Raw genomic sequence first — 9,500 nt, forward strand, 5'->3', positions numbered from 1 at the left:
CTTTTGCCAGGTGGGGAAGAGTGATTTAAGTTTTTCCCTACAGTTCTCCTGCATTTTCTTCTCATAATCTGATCTGGGAAGAGAGAAGTTAACAGGACTGTTTAAATTTCCCACACTGAGATACTCTCTTAACTCCAGGGAGGGAGTGGGGAAAGTGATCAGCATTAGAAGGAGGTGTTTCAGCAAGAGTGAGCTCCTGGAGTGATTTTACAGTCTCAGGAGTTCTCTGGTAATTCCAACTAATCAGTTTCCAAACTTTTTAATGATTGATCCCAGTATCTGCTAAAATGTTTTGGCTCTATTTCCATTGTAATTCCAGGTTGACCAGACCAGAAGTTACAATGAAAAGAGTCTTTGTTTCCCTAGCTGCAGCCTTTGAAATCTCTGGTTGCCTGCATTTCAAATTTTACAAAGTAATAGACTCATTTCATAGCACATATTCACACACACACACACCGACAGACAAGTTGACAATTAACAGGACAAATACAGACTGAGCTCAGAATTTAACAACAGAGAGGGAATTAGAGGCTTTCATGAATTGGCTATTAGCACCTCTATGGTTTTAGGGGAAGCCTTGGTGTCTCTGATGTTTCTGACTCTCCATAACCTACATCCAGAGTATAGCTGTCCTTCTCAAAAGCCCTTAAGGGAAGGGGGGAAAGGGGGAATGGAGGAGGACTAGGGCAGGTAAGGGAAGGCGAGGGGTGAGGACACGTGCATTTTATCCTCCCCCAAATCAGAGCCTTTAAGGAAAAGGAGGCAGGAATAGGGAAGAAGACAAAAACAGAGCGCTTAAGGGAAGGAGGAGAGGGGAGGGAAGAGGAGTGGGGCAGAAGGAGTGGAGGAACAGCTAGACTGAAGTCTGGGGAAGATGCTGAAGCAGCTTTGCAGGCCCTAAGGGAAGAAGCTTCTGCCTTTTGTTCTCACTCAGCCATCTCAGCAAACCCAAGGTGAAAAACATTCCCACCCCTAGCTAAATTCTTTATTGGCCTTTAAACTTAATTTGGTTTTCCTAGTTTGATCCTTATTTCCAGGGGATCTATGTGTGTTTTACTGCAGATCTGTGTTTTACCACAGATTTGATCCCCTGCCCCCAGAGCTAGCTTAAAGGGAATTTCAGACTTCAACCAAACCCATGGGAGCCCTTTCTGGAAGGTGGGAATAGGAACAACTTACCCCAACCTTGTCAAGGCAAAAATTCCAGGAAAAAATGAATCCTGAGGTGCCTAAGAATGGCATTGGCGAGATTGGGCTGCAGTTAGTTCTTTGTCCCGGTTCCATCATTTCCATCCGAGTCACAGCACCATAACTGTTAACCAGAAAGTTTGGTTAAAGGAGGCAAACAAACTTGGTGATATAAAATTCACAGTTTATTCCCTTAAAGCTAACTTGTACACGGTCATGGAGCCAGACAAAGTCTGACTGCCTGGACAAAGAAATGAGAAAGCTTATATACGTTATTTTTAGCAGACTCAGCATGCCTGCATTACTTCACTTTTATGATCCCCATGTATGTTTAACCATGATACAAGAAAAGGATTTTCCTTAATGGAATAGGCTGCAAATACAATAAGTCAGGATAGTTGACAAAGTGTCAACTGGAATTACAACCCATTCCATAACATACTATATGCCCATAAAATATTAAGATAAGAAAAAGTCACATAATTCAAGATAGCATCTGGGGTCAAGGTTCTCACCCTCAATGGTTAACAGAGGAAAGAATGTTCCCAAGTCAGCCCGATCTGGCCCCACTGACACAGGAAGGGGCACTCTCCAGGTAAACTCAGAGAACAAAGAAGCCCAGGTCCAGGCTCTTCCAGTTGATCATTAATTCAGGCCCTGGCCCCTACTGAAGTCACAAAAATGACATTAAATGATATTAATGGTGATCATCAGTTTGAACTCCCTGGGCCTGGCCCTTGGGTGGGGAAACGTCAGGGCAGGAGAGGGAAGGGGATCTGCCACAGAAGCAGAAGGGTGGGGGGAGGCAATGGAGAACCAAGCAAGCTAATTATTGAGGTTCCACAAGCAAAGAGCAGGACCCCTTTCCTTTGTGCCACCAGAAATGCGACCCACTGCCCAAGAGAAGGAAAGCCTGAGAGCCTGGAATGGGCTACATGCCAAGGGTTCAGAGAACTTGATCCCCTTACACTGGGACAGACCCTCTAGACCAGGCTACTTTCCTGGCCTGTCCCTGATGGCCCAGGTGGCCCAAGGTTGGGCTCTGAGAACTGCTTTCTTGGGGCCAGGGGATCTAGAGACCCTGGGCAAGGGGGAGTACCAGGCCCAGGGCCCAAGAAGGCCCTCCTGGAGGCCCAGAAGAAACTGGGGGAGGTAAAAAGGGAGATATCCATGACCAAGCTTCTGGTCATGGCAGGGATGGCAGGAAAATGCGGGGGAGGGGACCTCTCTTTTAACTGGTTTCCTGAGATCAGACCCTTGTCACAATCTGCCTGGGAACAGAAGTTAAGAGCTCCTTCTTATTCAGCCTGCCCTGCTGGAGGGAGACAGGCTTCTCTGGCCCTGAAACTTCAGTCATTTGGCCAGGTGGGCCTGGAGGGTTTTTTCTGCGCTATTTTACTAAGAGGAAACCTTTGACTCAAGTTTATGTGAGAACTTGATTTTGTCTCCCCTGTTACAGGCATTGAGATGCCCCTGTCAGAAAAGGGGCATGTGGAACTCTTTAACTAGATGGGAGGAGACAGCTTTTGAGGATACGGTCCATCTCAAACAAAACCTCAATTAAGCAAGCAAAACAAACCCAAGAGAGAGGAGGGCACCTGAAGGAAGGAAGGAAGGAAGGAAGGAAGGAAGGAAGGAAGGAATGAGGGAAGGAAGGAAGGAAGGAAAGAAGGGAGGGAGAAAGGGAGAGAGGGAGGGAGAGAGGGAGAGAGGGAGGGAGGGGAGGAAAAAACAACCCAGGAGGGAAAAGAGGGCTTTTTAGGGTCTCTTGCTCCATAATCTCCTCCCATTAGATGAAAGATAGAGATTTCCTTCTGGAATCTTCAGCCAGCTGGTCTCCAGTGCCAGTTCTGCCTCAGTGGGTTAGGGTGGCCTCCTGTCAGCAATCTTACCAAGAAGTTCAGCCCCACCCCCATGGGGGAGGACATTCCAAAGGGATTTGGTTAAGGTGCTCAGGAGCATCTCACTTTGGAGAAAGGTTTTTCTCCTGGGTCTCTGTGGCCTCAGCAAAGGGAAGCTGAAGATGACATTGTCACTATGTTAGAGGCCTTTAGGGCAGCAGCAGACATGGGCAGGACACAAGCCAGGTGATCTTTTTTTCTGGGTTTGGGACTGGGCATAAGGAGCATGCATCTCTGGGATAGGGAGAGCAAGGGCCTTGACCAGAGCTCAGTCTAGAGAGTGAGAGCCTAGAGAGAAGCCCAGAGGGGAAGACAAAGGCAGGCAGGCAAACAAAGGCATGCCAGCAATGCGCTGCTGGCCAGGCCCTGCTTCTATTTGCTAAGGAGGAAACAAATCTTTTCTTTCCCTTGGCTAACAGGATTTTCATGAAAAGCATGAAGAAAGGGCAGGCAATGAAAAATACCTCATGTAGAAGAAAAAAGTACAAACAACAAAAATGGAAATCGAAAAGAACATAAAGTGATCTGTGGGGCTGGCCACTGGTCCCAGAAAATAAACTAATGGAGTAGCAATGGAGAGAAATTCCCTAAACCCAAAATTCCTTCTCCAAACATAGGAAATCAAAGGAGAGCTCCCATGAGGGGTACGCCAGCTCCCAGGATCTGGGTCAGACTCCCATCCCAGCACCAAGAATCCCTGATACAGATTATTTAGTGTCCATTGGGCAAAGGGTAGCAACCAAGCAGGATTAGAGACCACCCAGCTGGCCAGTCCTTAATCAATTATCACAATGATCAAGAGCTTGGGGAAGACTACACTGCATAAAGACAACTATCTTTTAAATCAGCCACCACCAACCGCTAACTGCCCTCCCCCATCCTCCTCCCCACCCCACATGCTACATCATGACTTTCCTTTAAATTCAAGACCATGAGAGACAGGGCTATTTTGATACTGACTGGCTCAGAGCGGGGCCTGAGGGCTCTACTGTAGCAGTCCCTAAGTCAGTCTCCCTTTGCTATAAATTTGAGTAAAATAGACCAGTCTATTGGCCACAGTTTGAAACCTGACTCTGACCTTGTGTGAATCTCCTCTTAGCCTTTATCCCAGCCCATCCAGCCTCAGTGTTTTAGACATTGGTGGCAACCAAAAAGTGCTCCCTTTCACTGTTGGTCCCAATCTGAGCTTTTGTTCTCCAGGTACCTTCCCCTCTTCTCCTCATTTTCTACCTCCCAACTTCTTGCAGGGTTCTCCAGAGACTGTCATGAACCCTACATCACCCTAGATGTTGGTTTTTGATAATATTTCATGTCATCTCCAAAGTTCCTGAGGATCTGGACCTGACAAGGGCTAGCTCTTGAAATCCAGAGAACAGCATTGCCCCAAGAACTGTACCTGCCAGGGACCCAGAAAGAATATCTTCTCAAGAAGAATTCCCCCAGCTCCATGTGATTGTACCTGGGATGGAAGACGCAGTACGTGGTGGTGGTGGTAGCTGGTAGTACTGAATGTTGTTTCTAAGATCCACAAGTCCATGTGTGTGTTCTGAACGATAACCAAAATACAGGAAGTCCCAGAGGGAGAGAGTACCTAGCCATGAGAGTGAAAGGAGAAAAAATAATAGTGCTCATTCCTTTTAAACAAGAATAATACTTACCTGGCCCTGTCACAAGGTGGGGACTAAGGAGGGCACCCAGAGTTGGCTGTGTCATCCCCAAATACCAAGCTCCTCAGTGCTGCGTTAGAACCTGTGTGACCAAAGGTCTTCCTGATTGGGGAGGGTATAGAGGGGCTCAGCTGTTTCCATCATTCCACACCTAAATGTCTGAAATGCATGGGGGAGGGGGTGAGAAATTAGAGCCCTGAGAGGTCTCAGGAGAGAGATCACAATGGGGTGAGGAGGCTAAAGCAAGACTCCAAGGAGGTGCTGGCACCTGAACAGTCATCTAGCTGGAAATGGAAGGCAGTGCCAGGGACTGATTAAGTGGACCAGCTTAAGGGGTACCTAAAGAGGAGTGAATCATGTGACAAAAGAAAGGGAAGGTGGGTTGGAGCTACCGGGGCTGGATGGCTGAAGGGTGTGGAGCCCAAGCCAGAAGACCAGTTAGGAACCTATAGCATTAGTGGAGGCAAAAGGGAAGGAGGGCCTGTACTAAGGGTGGTGGGTGGACCTAGAGACAAGAGACTGTGAAACCACAAAGCCAACATGCAATGAGCAAAGATGCCAAGCACCTTTCGTATATGCCTAAGAGAGCTCCATTTTGAAAATAATCACAGGCTCCTGGGGTCAGGCCATCATTTTTGTCCCTTACCCCATTATGCTGGAGTTATGTGGGCCCAGGATCAAAGTATACCTGCTGGCTGGGAGCTTAGGCAGATGAAAAAAATAGATGGAGGAATTGGAATGTTGAAAGTTGGCCCAGGATAGCCATTGTAAGTCCTCATGAGTCTGGAGGGTATTGGCCACATGGAATTCTAGCCTGAAGATGAGACCCTGGTTCCACTTCCTCAGGGTAGGATGTACTGGGCCTTTGTAAATTGTTTTGAAGCTCCTTTATGGTGTGGGAATAGGTACATGCATTGAGTTCTTGGGAAATGACAGTGACTGTGGGTAGTCTCCTTTCAAGGAGTAGTTGGTCACTGGGCTGTATCCCTGGGAGCTCCTTGGGGCAAAAATGTCTAAACATTGTTCTTAAGATTTCAGAGTTCTGAGAGAAATGATTTATTGGACCTCTATTTTATTCTAATCAGCATTAATGAGTTCAGTGTGATTCCATAGAGGTAATGATTGTTAGCAATTTTTAGCAAAAAAAAAACTCATTACTCATCTAGTAACTTACATTTAGTCAGTTTAGTCATCTAACGATAGTACAAGAATAACATGTATTATTGCATATTTTACATATATCATGTAGGGATAATTAGATAAGATAGAGTCTTTCTTATAATAAGCCTCAAACCTTAAAACCTATAAATTCACTGTTCACTACTTATCTACTAGTTATAAAGTTCATTTGCCTAACCACAAGAATGCTAATAACCAAACTCAGTGTGAGTGGGATGTCTTGATGGGATATGGAAAGTCCCCCAACTAATTTTTGTACCTCTGGACCATCCTCTCTTGCCTAACATGAGGAGGGGATCATCTTTGGACCAATTAGTCAGCAGAGATGACCTTTGTCTTGCCCATCTTGTGACCACTCATGCTGATGAATCATTTCTGGCCCTCCTGGAGGGTCAAAAGCAACCAATGAGATCCTGTATTTTGCTTTGCCTCTTCTGAATGTCTCAATATCAAGCCCCATAAAGGTAAGACCCTGGAGAAAGAGGACATCTCAGATTGTAAGGAAGATTTGAGGTTCCATTCACTGAAGGGGTCTGGTCCCTTTAACAATGGTTAACAGCTCAGAGCTCTGCCTCAGTGGGTTTTCTTGCAGATTGGATGATTTTAGACCCCACATTATGGCAACCCTAGATGGGATGGCTATGCATAGACCATGCCCCAACCTTTTTAGGCCAAGCTTCCCAAAAGGAAATGCTTTTTAAATGGGTGAATTCATTTGGCAAACTAGACTAAAGCAATTTTATATTGTTACTAAATTCCTTTTCTTGATTGATGAGATTATAAAAACATTAACATACTTAGGAAATAGAAGAATTGTCTTAGGCTGACAGCAGGACCCCAGATACAAGATGGTCATAAGTTCTATACTTAATAGAAGAGACAGGCCAGACCTGATTTAATGTTGTGTCTTGTCATATGTTCTGTGCATGTCTGTTTTGTAAATGGTAAAACTCAGTTTAGGAATAGTGGATTCCTTACTTCAGATAGAAAGGGACCTCATACAATTAGGAAAATATTTAAGAGAATTGGAATTAAGTATCTATTATTATATCTGTGCTGTGTGTTAACCCATAGCCAACAGATGTTTACCTATGCCTTTTCTTTTGGTGTGATCAACCAAAAGAAATGAGCTGAAAAAAGTAAAACTTTTTTAAAAGGTCTTAAAAGAAGAAAAAACTCTCTTTTTACTCTTTTTCCAATGTTAGCCATGTTGGAGATGGCTGAGATGAAACACAAATACAGGGGGGCAGAGCCAAGATGGTGGCTAGAAAGCAGGAACTTAATTAAGCTCTCCCCCAAATACCTCCATACACCTGTAAAAAATGGCTCAGAACAAATTCTATAGCTGCAGAACCCACGAAATAGCAGAGGGAAGCAGGTCTCCAGCCCAGGATGGTTGCTAGGAAGGGTCTATCACACAGTGCTGGGAGTGGAGCACAGCCCAGCATGAGCCACACCAGGACCAACCAGACCAGGAGTCGGGCAGAGCAGGCCTGGGGGCCATGAATCATCGAGCTGTGGCAGTTACCAGACTTCTCAACCCACAAATGCCAAAGCCCACTGAGCAGGTTGGTGGAAAAACTGCTGCATAGGAGTGAGAGCAGTCTGGCCCCAGCCCTGGGGGTGACAGCAGCAGCAGCAGCGGCAATAGCAGGAAGTTCCTGCGGCTGCTTCCACAGCTCAAGCGGCAGCTGCTTCTGGAGTCCCTGGCTCACACAGTGGGAGAAATCAAGTGGCAGATGGGAGTGGGAGTATAAGGAGAGCTTTGCTGGCACAGAGGCAGGTTCTTTTGCTGTGCCCTGCTCGGGTCTGGGTCGCGGTCCTGGTTGGTGGTTCCTGGGGGAGGAAGAGTGCTGCTGTGGCAGAGCTTCCTGTGACAGTGGAGTAGAAGTACCTCTGAAAACAGTAGTGCAGCCTCTAAAAGCTTGGGACAAAGTACTCTCTACTCTACAAGCAGTCATACCCTGACAAAAAATTCAAAGGGCAAGTAGTTGGCTGGGAACATGAACAGACAATGAAAAAGGACTCAGACTCAAACTCAGACTCAGACTCCAGAAACTTTTTTTGGTGACAAAGAAGATAAAAACATACCGCCAGAAGAAGTCAACAAAGTCAAAGAGCCTACATCAAAAGCCTCCAAGAAAAATATGAATTGGTCTCAGGCCTTGGAAGAGTTCAAAAAGGATTTGGAAAAGTAAGTAAGAGAAGTAGAGGAAAAATTGGGAAGAAAAATGAGAGTGATGCAAGAAAACCATGAAAAACAAGTCAATGACCTGCTAAAGGAGACCCAAAAAATTAGTGAAGAAAATAACACCTTAAAGAATAGACTAACCCAAATGTCAAAAAGCCAATGAGGAGAAGAATGCCTTGAAAGGCAGAATTAGCCAAATGGAAAAGGAGGTCCAAAAGACCACTGAAGGAAATACCATCTTAAAAATTAGATTGGAGCAAGTGGAAGCTAGTGACTATGAGAAATCAAGATATTGTAAAACAGAACCAAAGGAATGAAAAAGTGGAAGACAATGTGAAATAACTCACTGGAAAAAACACTGACCTGGAGAACAGATCCAGGAGAGAGAATTCAAAAATTATTGGACTACCTGAAAGCCATGATCAAAAAAAAAGAGCCTAGGGAGGTGCCGAAGGATGGAGGCAGTGGTTTTCGTCTTCTCGCTCATTGATTGCTGCACCCACATCTTCCTTTCCGTCTATTTTATAATCACATTATCTGATTTAGAATGTGACTACATCAATGCTGTCTTGTTGCTCAAAATTAAACAAATGGGTGGTCCCAGAATTGATTGGCCACACTATTGTTACTGTATTAATGCTTATTTCATTGTACTGGTTCATCTTTCTCCTCAACTTGCCTGTTGCTACCTGGAATATATATCGGTTCATTATGGTGCCAAGTGGGAACATGGGAGTGTTTGATCCTACAGACATACACGAACAAGGGCAGTTGAAGTCACACATGAAGGAAGCCATGATGAAGCTTGGTTTTCATTTGCTTTGTTTCTTTATGTGCCTTTATAGTATGATTCTGGCTTTGATAAATGACTGAACCTGGAAGGAGATGCCTAAGTTGGAGTCTTAAGCTACAGTGAACAGTTGAGGAGCCAGACAGAGATGAGTTTAGTCCATACCTAGAACCATGTCCATTAAACAGTACATTTTTTTCCTCTTTGGACAAAAAAAACCCAAAACTATTTTAGCTGTATTTTTATCACATAAAGTATTTTTAAAAAAACAAAAACAAAAAAATCCTAGACATCATCTTTCAAGAAATTATCAAGGAAAACTCCCTGATATTCTAGAACCAGAGAGGAAAATAAAAATTGAAAAAATCCATTGATCACTTCTTGAAAAAGAACCCCAAAAGAAAACTACAAATATTGACGCAAAATTCCAGAGTTCCCAGGTCAAGGACAAAATACTGCAAGCAGCCAGAAAGAAATAATTTGAGTATTGTGGAAACACAATCAGGATAACATAAGATCTAGCAGCTTCTACATTAAGGGATCAAAGGGCTTAGAATATGATATTCCGGAGGTTAGAGGAGCTA

The 9,500-nt window shown here is 44.6% G+C and overlaps 1 pseudogene; it reads left to right on the forward strand.

Moving 5' to 3' along the window:
- The first annotated feature begins 8,581 nt into the window (after nt 1–8,581).
- LOC118832635 lies at nt 8,582–9,025 on the forward strand (annotated as a pseudogene).
- The last annotated feature ends 475 nt before the right edge of the window (nt 9,026–9,500 follow it).

The sequence above is a fragment of the Trichosurus vulpecula genome, chromosome X, assembly GCF_011100635.1.
Source record: "Trichosurus vulpecula isolate mTriVul1 chromosome X, mTriVul1.pri, whole genome shotgun sequence".
Lineage (NCBI taxonomy): Eukaryota > Metazoa > Chordata > Mammalia > Diprotodontia > Phalangeridae > Trichosurus > Trichosurus vulpecula.